The sequence below is a fragment of the Triturus cristatus genome, chromosome 6 (genome assembly GCF_964204655.1).
Source record: "Triturus cristatus chromosome 6, aTriCri1.1, whole genome shotgun sequence".
NCBI classification, from domain to species: domain Eukaryota; kingdom Metazoa; phylum Chordata; class Amphibia; order Caudata; family Salamandridae; genus Triturus; species Triturus cristatus.
In genome coordinates this window covers 387,150,051-387,167,660 of record NC_140589.1, presented here as the reverse complement: position 1 = coordinate 387,167,660, position 17,610 = coordinate 387,150,051, and the positions used below count along the sequence as shown (strand labels likewise).

The window sequence follows — 17,610 nt, the reverse complement described above, 5'->3', positions numbered from 1 at the left end:
ATAATACTGAGGTGAAGCCCCATGACGTGGTTCCTGGTGACCTGGTTCTGGTCAGGAATTTTGACCGGAAGACCCAACTGGAGCCTAGGTGGAAGTCGCCGAAGCTAGTTCTACTAACTACAAGGACAGCCGTGAAGATCGAGGGACGCAAAGGGTGGTTGCACTCGAGTCATATCAAGAAATTTTATGGACTACCATCCAGTGTGAATACTCAACCTTGTATTCCCTCACAGACAGACTCAAAGCTCCCCTTGGTTGAGCAGTCAAAACCAGAACTTTACAAACTAAAATTAAGGTCTAGCAAGTCAGACAATTTGATTGTTTAAGTCCTCTCCAAGGTGAATCGGTTGAATTCGTCTCTGACATGTATCCTCTAGACCGGAATAGAGAAAGAAATCAACAGATGCAGCTTAAAAAGCACGCGTATTGTAAATCACTTCGTAGTCACTGCACAGTAACACTATTAATTTTGTTTTTTCTAAGCCTTCTGATCATCGTTTTCAGCGTACTATTGCATATGTATTACCCTATTCTTAAGCGTGCTTACAATGTAACTGCAGAACATTCTTTTAGCGAATTACCTCCGCATGAGTTGTCCTATAGATTTGCGCTGCGCAACAACACATTCATTAGTATGTTACATCATTCCCATCAGACCAGCAATGCCACAAATTGTTGGATGTGTGGCCGACTCCCTCCCTATCAGAACTATAAGGGAGTTTTGCCCCTCTTTCCCTATCCGTTCACACACAATGGCTCCTGTGGAGCATGGTTTAGTTTGATTAATTCCCTAGATTCAAATTCCGCAGTTTACCAAGACAACTGGGTGTGGGGAAACCTGAACCTAGTTTTGCTTAAAGTCTGCTACCCTAACAAGGAGGGACTCCCCAAAAGAACAGGAACTGATCTAGAAAATGAAGTATATGGATTAGGTAATTTTACACTTAACCTCATGATCCTGAACGTTGAATCTGAAGCTACACCAATCTTGCCCGCCATGTCAGTATTCCCAGTAAGAGGGGAATTATGTGTACAAAAGAATGGTTCCATACACATGGGCCATAGTAAATGCACCACTGTAATAAAATTCAGTGACCAAGGCAAGTCTACATTTAGAGCTTCCCATCATTCCTACTTCATATGTGGCCAGACCGCATATATATGTCTACCTTTAGATTGGGATGGTACCTGTTACATAGCATTCCTTCTGCCACCTGTTTTCCTAGCTCCTCCTGATTATCACAGAAATACTCATTTAGTACACAATAGACAACAGAGAGATCTTCCAATTGTCGATTACACTGAAACAGCATGGGAAAAATACACAGATTTCAATAAAGGTTTCTTTCCCTATATAGGTACAGTCACTAATAGTAAGCTGATACGTAGGTTAACCAGAACCCTTGAAGCAGTAGTGAACGAAACTATTTCCGCCTTAGGCAATTTAACAGAAGAGCAGTCTGCTATGCGGATTGTTGTGCTTCAAAATCGTCTTGTCCTTGACGTCATCCTGGCCGATAGGGGCGGAGCTTGTAGGGTCATCGGATCAAGTTGCTGCATTTTCATACCAGAAAATTCGCCGTCGGTATATAAAGCCATAACCCGCCTTCATAAGATTATAAGCCAGATACACCAGAGTCCAGGCACCTGGACTTGGTCCGGTTGGTTCTGGGGCGTGTTGTCAGCCTGGGGATGGAGAATCCTATCCTTCCTAGGTATTGGCTTTCTCATACTATTCAGTTGCTGCTTATGTCTACAATGTGGGCCAGCGATTTGTGGTCTGTGTGCCACATCGTGTATCCCACATCCACGTTTTCGTTCAAGATCCCGGAAGAAGAAAGAAGAACAAATGATGCTATATGAACAGATCGATGGATTGATGAAGATCGATATCTCCTGAGGGTCCGTAGGGGACAAGGAGGGAATGAGGAAATATGAATTTTGTGATCAGTTATGTCCCCTATCGTAGACCCCAACGGCTCCATGTGCATGCTATGAATACATGTATGTTCCCTCCAGTTCCAGTTTTGAAGACGCAAATACATGTGCGTCCACCATCAACATGTCCTCTTTCAGATCCGCCATGAATGGATCAGATATTCCATTCCTAAGTATGAAAGGCCACCGACTTTATGTGGTTCACTTTCCACATTTTACAGATTCAGGCGAGTAGGCCCTGAATTCTGTCATCAAGCCTTTTCCTGTCTTCTGCCTCTGAAAGCTCCAGTCTGAGCCTGCATCTGTATCTATGAACTTTGTCCTACTCCCTGCGCGGCTAACGGTGCCTGATCCAGCCTGTGGCCTGCCAAAAACTGTATTTCACCTTCAAGATTATCTACTCCGCTCCTCATCCGATGCATTCCTGTCTAGTAGTTTAGGTAAACATTCCTCCAGCTACCGTGCAAAGGGCCAGGCCTCGCTGTCCTCATGCAAGTAATTCATGGCCCTGTTACCATGGAATATTCCTACCCCCTCGCATCTCATGTAGACACTTAGACGCTTGTACACGCACTAACAGTCAGTATAGAATAGATTCTATCCTAGAGACCTTTCCTTTTGGATAACACAGTTCTTTAAACATAGGATATCAGATATGATTTGGGATTAGGCTGACATAACCCCCAGACTTTTGTCTCCACATGTAGAGCTAAATGTCAAGTCCCCTTCACCCTCTAGTTGCACGTCAATCACACGTCATGCGGCTGCGCGCGCATCTCTGCCAAATATTTCTGCTGACATTGCAGGATTCTTTCATGGATCCACCCACTTGTGACATCATGTATAATGACGTTTATTAAATTACGCCCATATGACCGCCTTTATTAGTTACGTATGCACATTTTATCTGTATTATCAGCTGTTACGCCTCTTGCATCTGTTTCACTGTAATGCATTTTCCTATAAAACCGATTATCTGTCAATAATGTATGCCCTTCCTTCCTGAACTTTCGTGGTGATGGAATAGAAGCCTACAATTCGAATTGTATTCCTTTGTATAGGAATAAAGCCTTTTAAAACCTCTAATACCACGGATTCTGCCTCTTATATTTACTGAGTTATTCTTACTAGACTTTACCGCATAAAAAATAGTACTGGTAATGAAATATTTACCACAACAGGAGATTTGGGAAAAACAAATATTGACAGTAGGATTACAAAAATCATTATGAATAAGTTCCAACTGGTCGTGCAACTAAGCATGTGTATGTATGAATAAAAAAACGGATTTCCTCAAAGCGGAATTGATTTTGTGGACTTTTATTTGACAGACGCAGAACATTTAAAATTTGTGAGGATATCATTTGGAAAACTCCCCATTTCAATCTCAATAGGGTGCGTCATCTTGATTTAATTAAGTTTTCCTGAAATACTACTGCCAATAATTCGTCATACATCTACTAAAGGTAACAAGACAGCCTTTGAGAATGAATGACGATGAGATCAACTCTCAATTCAGAGAAAGCAGGATCTCTGTATGATAAGGTTTCCTATATTGAAAGACAACCAGAAAGCCAATTCAGCATTGCTGGCCAATCAAAACAGAAACGTAATAAGAAATATCTGCCAGTGTTTAGTCTTGGCAGACCAAACGTTGTGTGATTAGTATAAGACTAGACTATCGCACATCAGATACAGTGATGTTTATATGTTTTCAGAAGTGAATCTACTTGACCAATGCAAGAGAAAATGTTATTTTGCAAACAAAAACACTTTTTGTTAAAATGTGGAAATCCTACATTTAAATTGCAACTATCCTACACACAACATTTTTGCAGTTGGTAATCATACTTAAATGTTATAGGTCTGCAAGTGAAGTAAATACGTGCTGATTTAAGTTAGCTTACCTACTGTTACCGCATAAACGGAAAATAGTGCATTAACATTAAAAGGCCTGTTTTCACATCGAATCATTGTTTTTTTTCACAAGATGTTTTTCTCTTTTGCTGCTAATGTTTTAACTTTCCAGAAGCATTCTGTGAGTTAGTGACTAGGCATTTGTTTTGTATTAGATAACTGATAAAGAGTTTTTCACTGGGAGGAGAGGGGGCAACAGGAAGGATGATTCATGAGACAAACAGTCTGGACTGCAGAATGTTAATGATGTATCTTTTCAAGGTCTAAAAACTATGGACAATGGTATGACTATGAGAAAACGGGGAGTTCACTTATTCCCTGGAGTTTACTGAAACCCTATTGAAGGATGCAGGAGATGAAAGAAAATAATGCTGCCACCCAAAATATTTATTGTGTACATTAATGCATGTTCCTAGAGCAGGGCAAGACGTCTTTCCTGGGTCTTTCCTTTTAGCTTTCCACTTAGGGGAACTTTCTTGCCTTGAGCTTCTTGCTGGAGACTCATCTCTGAGTTTCCATCATCTCTCTACATAGAGAGATTGCTTAGCCTATTTTCTCTGATGCCTTCTGATTTCTAGCTGAGAATACATTTTAGCTTGACATGCACAAGCTTTATGCTTCTGCATTGGTTCTCTCATCAGAACTCTTTATGGAATATCTGAACTGACACATCATTTTACCTCATTCTAATGTATTTAAATCAGGGAAATTCTTTTATGGAACACACTTGCTATATTATTACAATGTTTACTATAATCTTGACTATATTCTATTTTAACTCATATTGATAGAGCAATTATTGGATTATGTTAATTTTAATGCTAATACTTTAGAGACTAATTCTTTCTGAACTGACAATAAGACCCTTTAACTCACACAAATTCCCTTTAATGACTACACTAAATGCCATTAACGATTAAACATGTCATTGTATTGATGTGGATATTAGCCTCTTTTGACTTCTTCTTGTCGATGAATAAAGGTCAGTACGACCAGTGGCGGGGTTTTTTAATTGATTATACCCAAAGATTGAGATATCGAAAACTCCCCTTCATCACCAACTTGGAAATGGAGAGTTATACTGTAAAAATATGGCCTCTGCGTTATGTATGTGTTTATATGGTATTCCTGTAGCATTAGTATATTCAAAATGCAGCAGAGCACTGTACAGGGTTAATTACAAGAATAAAGTCAATGAGTTATGGTCTTTCAAGATGTCTGTCTTCAACTCTTTACTAAATTGAAGCAGCGTTTTGGCAGTCTGGATGGGTTTGGGTATTTGGACGACTTTGTTTATTCTTTTATCTACACTTCTTAGTCTGTAGTCTGATGGTGTCCTGGCTGTGGGCATGCAGTGAACCACTAGAGATGGTGAGCATGTCTGGAAGACAAGAAGGGTTTTGGTCATTGAGGCTTTGTGAATGGTCGAGCTGGTTTTGAAGATGGTGCAGGACAGACATGGGAGCCAATGGAAGTCTGCCAGGATGGTGGCGATGTGATCATGTACAGGCCCTGGATGAAATGTACTATGGTGTGCAGGATGCTTTTAGGATGTGCCAGTGTTGAGCCATTGAGGATATGGAGCAGGACTAAGCAATGATTTAATTCAGGTCACAATCATCTTTACAGAGTTGGGTATTTAGTTGTTGATGTGTAGTATTTTCTAGGGGGAGGAACAGACTGTGAGTCACTGCATATTGGGCACACAGTAGGGGTGTAGTCAAGCAGGCATTTTGGTTCATTCTCAATGTTTGATTTTTTTGACAGCTTCTCTCGTAGTGGGGGGTGTATGCCTCAATCTTGGGACCATGTTGGCTTGTCTGACCCTGCTATCAGAGATGGGGATGGATCTGTGGGTTTTAGGGAAGGGATTTGGGGGAAAGTGTTGGTGGTGGAAGCTGGGGGTGAAAAGTGCTATAAAACCAGGAACAAAGATAAATTGTTACCTATGGAGATTTATTTGCTAAGATATGGCCTGAGAGGGAGCTTAGATAGCTCAAGTACACAAGGCCCTTTTCTTAACTTTCAAAAGGGTGCTGAGATGTCTACAGTGGCTGAGAACCTTGAGTATGACTACTTAACGCATTGTATCTGTTAACATTCAGGGACTGAATGACAAGTCTAAAATCTCTCATGTTGCTGAAGGGCTGAGGTCTCTGAGTGTTGATATAGTCTGCCTTCAGGGAACTCATATTCCAATCAATAAGAAACATTTATTTGAGAACTTGGTGTATTGTGTGGTGTTAAATACCACACAGGGTACAACAGGTAGAGGGGTCACAATACTTGTCAGGGCAATCTTTTACACTATCAATAGTGTCACCTCAGATCAAACCGGTCATTGGGCACCAGCTGAACTTCAAATTTTGGGGCTTAAGTTTATAATTTGCTCAGTATATGGCTCCAACTTTGATGATGCATTTGTTGTTGAATATTTGATAACAGAATTAGCGTCCTGGCTGCCCTGATTATTTTGGGTGGTGAATTGAATTGTCATATGGAAGTAACATGTCGAAAGCTGAAGGTGTACCATGCTGGTAAATATCTGCCAGAGATGCATGGGCTGAGAGATGCATGGATAGAGTTCAATAGCTCTGATCCTGGTTTCACTTATTTTTCTTTTCCACATCAAAGTATGTTTGTCTGCCCACTTTTTGGTATCTACCTGTGTATTAGAGATAGCCCGGTTCAATAAACTCCCCTGGGTTTTCTTGGACCATAATCCTCTGGTACGTGAATTATGTCTCTCTGACATTGCTCGCCCTCAGCGTCAGTGGATGCACGACAGGGCACTGCTCCTGAACTCAGAATATGTTAGTTACATGACGGTGTAGCTGACAGATTTTCTAAATAAAAATAGGGGTAGTGTTCCAGTTGGGGTAGTATTGGACTCAATGAAAACAGGGATCAGGGGTGAAACCCTTAGATTTGGCTTATATAGTCAGAAAGATAAAGTCATAAAAATCAAAGCCAAATACAAGGAATTTCCCAGGTTCTCATCATGCTATATGAGGCTATATCTAGCGGGCCAATTGGATCAAGAATGTCAATAATAATGTCAGCTGTAAAGGCAGTCATCAATAGTATACACATCAGGACAGTTGCAGAGAAATATGAGGAATATAAAATGGAGTGCTATAAAAAATGGTGATACATTCAGGAAGCATCTGGCACTCAGAATCAGGCAAAAAGTGGTTGTGAATTAATTAATGCAGTCCGCAACAAATCTAGAAAAGGGGTCATTCTCCTGGAGACATTGCTAGAGGTTTTGGAGAAGAATATCAAACTTTGTATCAGGAAAACCACTTTCCCACTTTGGATCAAATCAAACAACGCTTAAGGCAAGTGGATGGGTTTTTGTTAGGGGAAGCATATGGAGCTGAACTAGACATTCAGATCACCACAGAGGAAGTTAAAGATGCATTGGACTTACTCACATCCGGTAAAGCCACTGGATGGATAGGATCCCTTTGGAATTCTATCAATCTTTTTTGTGCTATTTGCCAATATGATAGCTAATTCTTTCAAGGCATAAACTGGCAGGGTCCTGGGCAACATCAAAATTGTGGTCTTAGAAAAAGGTAAACCACCTCAGAAACATGGTCCTTCAAGCTAATTACACTGAGGAACAGTGATGCAAAGCCTTTGAATGTGTCACTTGGCAATATCTCTGGGATGTTTTAGAGAATTCTGGAGTTGGGCTTGGCTTTCAAACACCTATCCGCAGTATGTATCGTAACTTGACAGCAAAATTATAGATAATTGGAGAAAACATAAGGATCACTCGCGGGACTTGGCAGGGGTGCCCCTGCTCTTCTTTATTATTTGCACTCTAAAGTTTGTGTAAACTCTTGAATAATATTGTTATTACTCCAATGACAATTAATAGCCTCACTTCAAAGTTGTAAGCATACACAGACATTATTGCTATAGTCATTATTGAGAGGGTGGGAAATGAACCACAAGAGTCTATATGCCAGAGTCTCAGGGACAGTTGTTTCAGACACCCTCAACCACATATTCACAGTGGGTGTTATTTATTTTCTCTGCTAGGGTAGTTTGGCTGATAGTGCCATCACTGAGTCTATTACTTGAGTGTCCTGTTTTCCAAGTGATTTAACATCCTCCATTAGGAGGGAGTATGTCTTGATGTTGATAGTGATGTGGTATTAGAATAGAGCCTTCGTCATGACCATGTGTATGGAAGATCTAAAGTTTAGGGCACTCCACAGATAGTGCAGGTAAGTATATGAACTCACCAATCTACATTAATGAGCACACTCTGCTTACTGCAGATCATTGTTATTGGTGCAGTCTTTGGGCCATAACTAGAAGCAAAAAAGGAAAATTTATAATACAGTCAGTGTTATACAATATAGAGCGGACTCTCAACACTGCCAGTGAGACACTGATAGAAATCTAGCTAATAGTATAACTAGTGGTGGGGCATGTAGATGCTCTATGACATGTCTGAACATCAAAAGGGAAAGTAAAACCATTTACCCCTGATACAGGTAATAATTACAATGCAGCAGCAAGCCTTCCCAATAATAATGAGCTCTCTCTGGGCAAATAAGCAAGAAAATATTTTTGGAAATTATTGGAACTCAGCTACTATTAAAAGGTTATTGTTGGACTTGGCCCATTTTGCAGGGTCATCCCTGACATTTTTACCTTCCTCCGGTATTTTTTCTGACCTGTTGTTGGCTGTTCTATGACTCTGGGCACTTTACCACTGCTGATCAGTGCTAAAGTGCAAATGCTCTCCCTACTGTAAAATGTATATGTTGGTTGGATTCCATGATTGGCTTATTTGATTTACTGTCAGACCCCAGTAAAGTGCACCAGGAGTGCCTAGGGCTTGTAAATGCAAATGCTGCTGGTGGGCTTGCAGCACTGGTTGTGCCACCCACAGAAGCGGCCTAGTAAAATGTGTCCAAGGTCTGCCATTGCAGAACCTGCGTGCAGTCTGGTACTGTCATGCTGACTGGGCAAGTGCACCCACTTCCCAGTCCCTAAACCTTCCCTTAACTTCATATTAGTCACCCCTAAGGTAGGCCCAAGGGCAGGGTGCATTGTAAGCATAAGGTAGGACAAGCCCTGATGTGTGTGGTATGTCCTAATAGTGAATTACAGCCATTTTAGCATACACCAGGAGGTACAAGGACATGAGGTAGCTCCAGTAGTGGTTCATGGTCCTAGTGGTGAGAGGGATTCCCCCATGGTTGAGATCCTGGTGTGTGAGTGTGAAGACCGCCCAGAAGAGTGTGGGTTGAGTGACAGAGACAGTCAGATACTGTCTCGCCAATATCAGGAGAGTGGTGTGGAGTACGTGTGCAAGGCACTGGATGGTGAGGTGAAGGATAGTTTGGTTAACCCTGCTAGGGGGCTGTGTGATCCAATTGTGGGAGAGCATATTGTAAGTCCCTGTTTTCCAGAGCTATGCCAACACCTGTGGGAGAGTGAGTTCTCTGACCGCAGGGAGCTCACATTGGAGGCAGACCTTTTGGTGGAGTCCAGAGGGTCTGGAAAGGCATTGGGGAGTGATCCCAAGAAGAGTGGTTCAGGTATCTTCCAACCCAGAGTGGTGGAAGTGGCTCAGAGTAGCCCAACTAGGTCCTGTAATAGTCAGGGGGGTGTAGGGCCTCACGTCCTGTCTTTAAGGGGAAGGAGTGGGAATAGGTTATGCCCCGGTAGTGCCCAACCTCAGTCTCAGAACCTGGAGGGTTCTTTAAGGGAACACCAGGTGGGGAGCCTAGTCTGTCCTGAGGGGCTGCCCGTTGTGCGGGATCCCCTAGTGTCTGGTGAACGGGGAGTGTCTGTAAGCGGCCTAGTAAAATGTGTCTAAGGTCTGCCATTGCAGAACCTGCGTGCAGTCTGTTACTGTCATGCTGACTGGGCAAGTGCATCCACTTCCCAGTCCTTAAACCTTCCCTTAACTTCATATCAGTCACCCCTAAGGTAGGCCCAAGGGCAGGGTGCATTGTAAGCATAAGGTAGGACAAGCCCTGTGTGGCATGTCCTAATAGTGAATTACAGCCATTTTCGTTTTTCACTATTGTAAGGCTACCTGTTCCCATAGGCCAGAATGGGCTGTTAGAATTGTTACATCCTATGATCCTAACAGACCCAGGGAACATGGTAGAAATTCGAGTTTAGGATGCCTGAACTCAGAATAATAAAATACATCTTTTAGTAAAGTTTATTTTAATATTCTGTGTTTGCAAATACCACTTTTAGAAAGTTGGTATTTGCTTGCCTAACCATTTCAGCCCGCCTCTGCTATGATGTGGATCTGCCTGTCTGGTTTGTGTGAGTGACAGGGCTGGGGAAACCCAGAGGGGCAGGGCTAGGCAGCCTGGTGGTGAATCGAGAGATTGACATCCAGATGGGTGGGAGGAGTGCATCTGGACTCTGAATAGGGCTGTGCTCTGCCACCACAATGCTGGCCCCACCTCCTGTGGAGCGGATGATGTCTCTGCTCTGCACCCTGAATAGAAAGACAGAGTCATGTCAACAAAGTGCTCAAGAACTGGTTTGGACTGGGCAAAGGCCCCTCTACCCCAGAGGAACAAAGGAATTAGGGGTATAAGTATTGGGACCCTGCTCCCAAGAAATTAGATCCTGCTTGACAAGAAGAACCTCTGCCTGAGGAGAAGGAACTGGGAAAGCTGTAAGGAGGAGTACTGTCCCTGACCTTGGGGATTGGCCTGCAGTGGTTGCCTTGCTGCTGAAAGGAGAGGAGAAAAGACTAAAAAGACTTTATTTCAACTTGTGCTTAAAAGATCTCCATGGGCTTGGAACTGAGCTTGCCCCCTGAAGGAAGTCCCAGGACCAGTGGACTTCACCCCCAGCTCCCCAGAGTCTTTTGGAAATGCCTGCTGCTGTTGTTGGGCCTTCTGAGGGACTGCGTGTCACAACTTCAAGGAGCTGGAAGCGCGACTCGAGAAGGAGAAGCGTGCCGCCGTAGGAGCTCTTGCTGTCGCATCTCGCAAAGGGTGTCGCCGCTGCAGCATCGCATCGAGCGGAAGCGTCTCGCATCACTCCGGAAGTGTCTCTCAATGCCGAAGAAGCGTGTCGCCATCGTAGCTGACGCATTGCACCGCATCAAGAGAAGAGTCTTGCATCGAGGAGGAAGCGTGTCGCCATCGCAGCCATCGTAGTTGTCGCATTGCACCGCATCCAGAAAAGCGCCTCGCATCCACGGAGAAGCGTGCCGCCATCGGAGCTGCTGTCGTCGCATCGCGTAAAGGGGTTACGTCGCTGCAGCATTGCATCGAGCGGAAGCGTCTCGCAAACGTCGGAGAAGAGTGCCGCTGCCAAGGCCGCTGTCGTCGCATCGCGTAAAGGGGTGACGCCGCTGTAGCTGACGCATCGAGTCGAGCCTTCTCGCAACATCGGAGAAGCGTATCGCATCTGGAAGATCTTCACTTCTTTATTTCTTTTGCACTAAGAACTGCATCGCATCAGCATCGTTGCAACACTTTCGTTGCCCTGCGTGTCGCATCTAAGGTACATTGACTTAAAGTGTCGCATTTAAGAACTTAAGAGAACTAAGCAAACTTCTACCATCTAAAGTAACAGTATTGTGTATTTTTGTCATTTAATGGTCTTGTGGTAACTCTATATAAAGAATCCTTATTTTTAATATAAAAACCTGTGTGGTGTCCATTTGTAGTGTTGTCACTTGGTTACTGTATGTGTTCACAAATGCTTAACCTATAATGCTCTGAGATAAGCCTTGGCTGCTCGCGCCAAGCTACCTAGAGGGTGAGCAGGGGTTATTTTAGGAGTGTAACCCCTTACCCTGACTAGAGGAAAGGTTCCCTGCTTGTCACAAGTACCTACCTGTGCCAACCAGAGAACCCGGTTTCTAACAGTTATGTTTAAGACGATCAAGGCTGCCCATAAAATCTGGTCTCTGATGCAGGACAAAATAGATTTGATCCAGTATAACATTTATATACCACTCTGGTGCTCCCTCTTGTTTCTTTCGGTTTTTCATGATTGCCACAGTTAGGCTGGGAGAAAACAGGGATATGTAAAATGGGTGATCTATATGCTGGCGGTCAATTTTGTTCCTTTGTGGATTTAGAACAGAAGTATGGTTTAAAAAAGAATTGCCTTTTTAAATACCTACAAATCAGGGACTTCTTCCTTAAGCAAATTAGAGGTAAAATGTAACTAAAGAATAAAGTTTTCATCAGAGTCTGAAGCCCATGGTGAGGATAAACCAGGGGCCTTATACAGGTTGATCACTGCATTTGATATTGATGATATTGACACATAATGCACAAAATGTGCAATAGAGCTGCATACTTCTCCCGATAATACCTTCTTTTGGATATTCTTGACTCAGGGGTAGAAGTCCCTGCTATGTGCTATGCTAAGAAGTCAATACTATTAGATACTGTTTAATCTACATTATACTAACCCAAAACTCCATAGCTGGGGAAATTAATAAACCTTAATCTGCTCACATTTTGGGGACTGCTCCAAAGATATCATACAAATGTTTTATTCCTGTATACAGTTGGCTCCATTTAGAGATGCAATAGTGGAGTATCTTAGTAGAATTTTCAATGTTCAAACCAGGATCTACCCTCAGGTGATGGTTTTAGGGACAGCACCACAGCACTCATAGACATGTGAAAGTTAGCAATGGCAGCAACTTGCATCTGTGTTGCAGGGGCCTGGTTTCTGAACCCCCTCTTTTCCATCAATGGCTGTCTCATTTATTGTCACGGTACCATTTGGAAAACAGTTTATATCAGTGTAATGCTAGAAGGGCAGGTGAAGGGTCTTTCACCTGTTTTTTTAATTCTCTTCTATGATATTTATGGATCTTTTTAGCCAACCGCTATATATAATATGGGGGAATTGTTAAAGCTTCAATTTGAACTAATGATTCATTAATTTTACGATATTTAAGAATCTTTTTAAACTGTCAGATTTATATAAATTGTATGGACTGACAAAGCTTGATTTTTGATTAATGGTGAACTTTGTAATCAGGATTTACACAATGCCATTGTTAAATTTTTACTACTAGGGGTTATTTTGTTTTGTATTTCCTCCTCAATAAAAATATTAATAAAGAAAAGAAGTCGTTGAGTAATTTGGGCATGTCTGCAGCATCTGAGAGAGTGAGAGGACTTTGAAGGTAGATTATTGCAGAATTTTACAGAAAGGGGTTGACGTAAGAGATGATGCAGGCTTGGTTTTGTTGATGTGCAGTCAGATCTCTTACAGGTTTTCACTGAAGAAGAGGCTGATGACTTTGCATTTTTCAGTGGAATGAGAAACAGGTGGGTCAGTGAAGCGGCTGACGCAGTGCTTGATTGTCTTGGAAAGCATTCTGGTTCTTTTGTTGGCTTCATTGATAGTATTGGCATACTAATTTTCCTTGGCTTACGAGATGATCTATTTGAGTGTTTTGCAGAAGGTCTTCAGTATCATGAGGTTATTGAGAGTTCTGTTTTAATTCTTTTTTTTCTCCAGTCTGTTTATTATTAGCAATGTTTTCTTTGAAGGATCCGAAGGTTTGGTCTTCTCTTTTGTGTTGCCCTTGGTATGATGCTAGCTTGGAAGATAGGGACGCAAAGTGGTCAATCCAGTCCAGAATTATCGATGGTTTGTGTTCTATTGATGTGGAGGGAACATTAGCCAAGATCTTTGGTGGTGTCTTTTGAAGAAACACAATATTTGCAGAGTTTATTCTTGTTTTTACCCTTCTGGAGTCTCAAATTATTTGGAGCTCAACTTGATTAACTGAAAATAAGTTTTTAAATATGAACTGAATGTGCCTTGCCTTAAACATAGAAGCCTTAAAAAGATGTCAAAGAGCCAATATATGGCATAGGCTTTTCAATGTCAAAATGAAAATATGAACAATATGAGAAAGGTTTATCTACTCACATTGGAAGGAAACCTGAAAAGGGTCTTGTGGGAGTTACATGTTGAACTCCAGGCTAGATTTCATTCGTTTTTTTCAATTAAACAGCTAGATTGAACATTGTATAAGTCAGCCGTAAGTGTCAAAGTAAAGTGAAACGATTGCTTCCTGGAAAGAGGTCTGTTTAGTATATTTTCTATTAAAAGTATTCACAGGGTCTGCCTTATATATACAAAAAAAGAAAAGCAGACTCCATATGACCATTTTTAGCCAATGACACAACAATGAACCTAAAACAGAGTCAGAATATTATGCAGGGATGTATGATTTGTTAGATACGATGATGTTGAGTTCACATCTATACTCCCATATTTTAAGTGTGCACCCTTACCGTGGATAAAAAGAGTTCTCAGAAATGTTCACTCTGCCTTGACACTATGCTTCATCTATGATTCTAAATCTTTGTGAGTTCAAAACTCCTTGATCTTGTGCTTACCCTGCCCCTCCCTTCAAAAGGCACATTTCAGCCAATATGTGCTATAGGAATTGTGTTTATACAAAATGGCTTTATCAAGTCCCTTATTTCAGGTTATAACTGCCAACCTATATCTTTATATCCATCATCTTTTGTAGCATTTCCTTTTGTAATATCTCCCTTTCCTCACAATTTTCTTCTACCTCTCATCCCTCACTAACATGACGTTTTCCTTCGTCCTTTGAATCAAGAATCTGTTAATCAACAGAAGTACAATTTTATAAGCCATATATTCTATGGAATTCTATTAAAACTACTATTACTCAGAACTGTACTATTCTCCCATCCGCTAAGCCAGGAAGCAATTTGCTCCCTTATGGTAGGGTCGTCATGGACATGTGGTTGTAGCACACTTTCCATTATTTTCCCTACAGCTGATGTTGTATTTTGAGAAGTCTCTGGAATGTATGTGCCACATTCTTTTCCAACAATCACACATACCCCTCCTTGAGACAACAACAATACATCAAGAGCTGCCCTATTTTGCACCACCACCTTTCTCATTGCCGAAATTTCTGTTGCAATGTTAGTCAGTGAGACTATAGTGCGGTTGGCTATTTTGCCCATCATACATCAGCAATTCACTGAAAAAAACAAAGTTTAGAGTGATGTTATAGTTAGGTGAATATGTCAGTTTAAACGTAATATTTTAAACTGGAATCCATGCACGGCTTTTGATCTCACATAATATATCACTAATGACATGTTCTATAACATCAATGATAACATCACTGATGACATTAGAGATGACATCATGGATGGCAAGACTGTGCATGGTGGGGGAATGAGTAGTTGTAGTTAGTCCTTGTTTTAGTTAATCCTTGTTTAAATCACCTGTTATTATGGTGTTTCTTAAAGGTTAACCTCCTATGTTAACCCGTAGACCTTTTGTGATGCCTAAAGGGATCTTAATTTGCTACTCACTTTTCTCATGAACATGCCCTTTGGGCCGATGCACAGCTGCCTCATGTATCTCCTTACTCTGAACACTATCTTTCTCTTCTTAATAACTTCAGCTCATCACATGTCTGAGCTTCGTGCTCTTTCAGACCACCTTTTCCCAGGCAAACTTGTGTTGAGGGCTAGAATGGCCTTTCTGCTGAAGGCTGTAATGCCTTTTCCTGTCATACAGTCCATGACTTAGCCAATGATCTTTGCTCCATCCTTACCCTTTGAAAGAAGAGGACAGGCTCCCTCATTTGGATCTCAGAAGAGTACTGGGTGAATGATCAGCTCTTTGTGGTGTTTCCTAGGGTAAAGAAAGGCATGACAGTACAAAAAAGGACCTTATTGATAGTCTTCCATGATCAAATCTTCTATACATAGACCTAGGAAGCAGCCTCCAAAAGGTATAAATGCTTATTCTTTCCCAGCCAAGATTGCAAACACTGCGTTGGCACACTCTGATGATCTGTCGGGCCACAGCATGGGCGTCGTGTGCAAGTTAATTTTGCATTTCAGTCCTGCTATAGTTTTTGATCAAAACAATTCCACAAGTCGACCACCTTGGGTGGTACCAGCTCCAGCACATGTTCATTAGCTGAGTTACTTTCCCTCACTTATGCACTTTCTGGTGGCTCTCTGTATAATTGCAGATTCCTCTCTGCCCTCCCACCTCCTTTCTGGTCTTTTTCTTTATCAAAAAAGGTCCTAAATTAGAGATCTGCACACTTGCACATTTGATTGATTGTTGGGTTTTGCATCCAGGGCGGGGGGGTGTGTCAAGAAAGTAACTGGCTTGTAACTGGAATAGTATGGTGAGCAAAAAAACAATGGATTTAGTCCCAGATCTCTGTACTGGGGTGAATGTATGACATTGTTTTGCATTCTGTCCATCAATTGTTGTTTTTGCAATTTGTCCCCCCGAGTGGGACAGATATGCTCAGACGTGGGTCCCATGCTCTCCATGCCACTGGAATCAAGCTTTCCTGGCTGAAGAGGTGTGAAACCCCAAAACCGGTCCTAGGATGCTTGTTTCCAGTCCAGGGAGTACCTGGCTTGGCATTTCGGGCTGGACTGTTCCCATGAGGCACAGGGTCAGGACTGATTTGCATATGGCTGTGTTCAAACTGGAATGGCTTGGTGAGCAAAAAAACTATGGATTTAGGCCCAGATCTCTGTACTGGGGTAAATGTTTGACATTGTTCTGCATTCTGTCCATCAATTGTTGTTTTTGCATTTGTCACCCCGAGTGGGACGGGAATGCTCAGACGTGGTTCCCGTGCTCTCCATGCCACTGGAATCAAGCTATCCTGGCTGAAGAGGGGTGAACCCCCGAAACCGGTCCTAAGATGCTTGTTTTCAGTCCAGGAAGGACCTGGCTTGGCAGTCCGGGCTGGACTGTTCCCATGAGGCACAGGGTCAAGACTGATTTGCATATGGCTGTGTTCAAACTGGAATGGCTTGGTGAGCAAAAAAACTATGGATTTAGGCCCAGATCTCTGTACTGGGGTAAATGTTTGACATTGTTCTGCATTCTGTCCATCAATTGTTGTTTTTGCATTTGTCACCCCGAGTGGGACGGGAATGCTCAGACGTGGTTCCGTGCTCTCCATGCCACAGGAATCAAGCTATCCTGGCTGAAGAGGGGCGAACCCCCGAAACCGGTCCTAAGATGCTTGTTTTCAGTCCAGGAAGGACCTGGCTTGGCAGTCCGGGCTAGACTGTTCCCCTGAGGCACAGGGTCAAGACAGATTTGCATATGGCTCGGTTCAAACTGGAATGGCATTGTGAGCAAAAAAACGATGGATTTAGGCCCAGATCTCTGTACTGGGGTGAATGTATGACATTGTTCTGCATTCTGTCCATCAATTGTTGTTTTTGCATTTGTCACCCCGAGTGGGACGGGTATGCTCAGACGTGGGTCCCGTGCTCTACATGCCACTGGAATTAAGCTATCCTGGCTGAAGAGGGGTGAAACCCCGAAACCGGTCCTAGGATGCTTGTTTCCAGTCCAGGGAGGACCTGGCTTGGCAGTTCGGGCTGGACTGTTCCCATGAGGCACAGGGTCAAGACTGACTTTCATATGGCTGGGTTCAAACTGGAATGGCATGGTGAGCAAAAAAACGATGGATTATTCCCAGATCTCTGTACTGGGGTGAATATATGACATTGTTCTGCATTCTGTCCATCAATTGTTGTTTTTGCATTTGTCACCCCAAGTGTGACAGATATGCTCAGACGTGGGTCCCATGCTCTCCATGCCACTGGAATCAAGCTTTCCTGGCTGAAGAGGTGTGAAACTCCGAAACCGGTACTAGGATGCTTGTTTCCAGTCCAGGGAGTACCTGGCTTGGCATTTCGGGCTGGACTGTTCCCATGAGGC

The 17,610-nt window shown here is 42.5% G+C and overlaps 1 protein-coding gene across 1 annotated transcript in view; it reads left to right on the top strand.

Moving 5' to 3' along the window:
• Nucleotides 1–17,610, top strand: part of SNTG2 (syntrophin gamma 2) — a 1,181,343-nt gene that overhangs the window by 727,485 nt on the left and 436,248 nt on the right. The gene's annotated exons all lie outside the window — the stretch shown is intronic.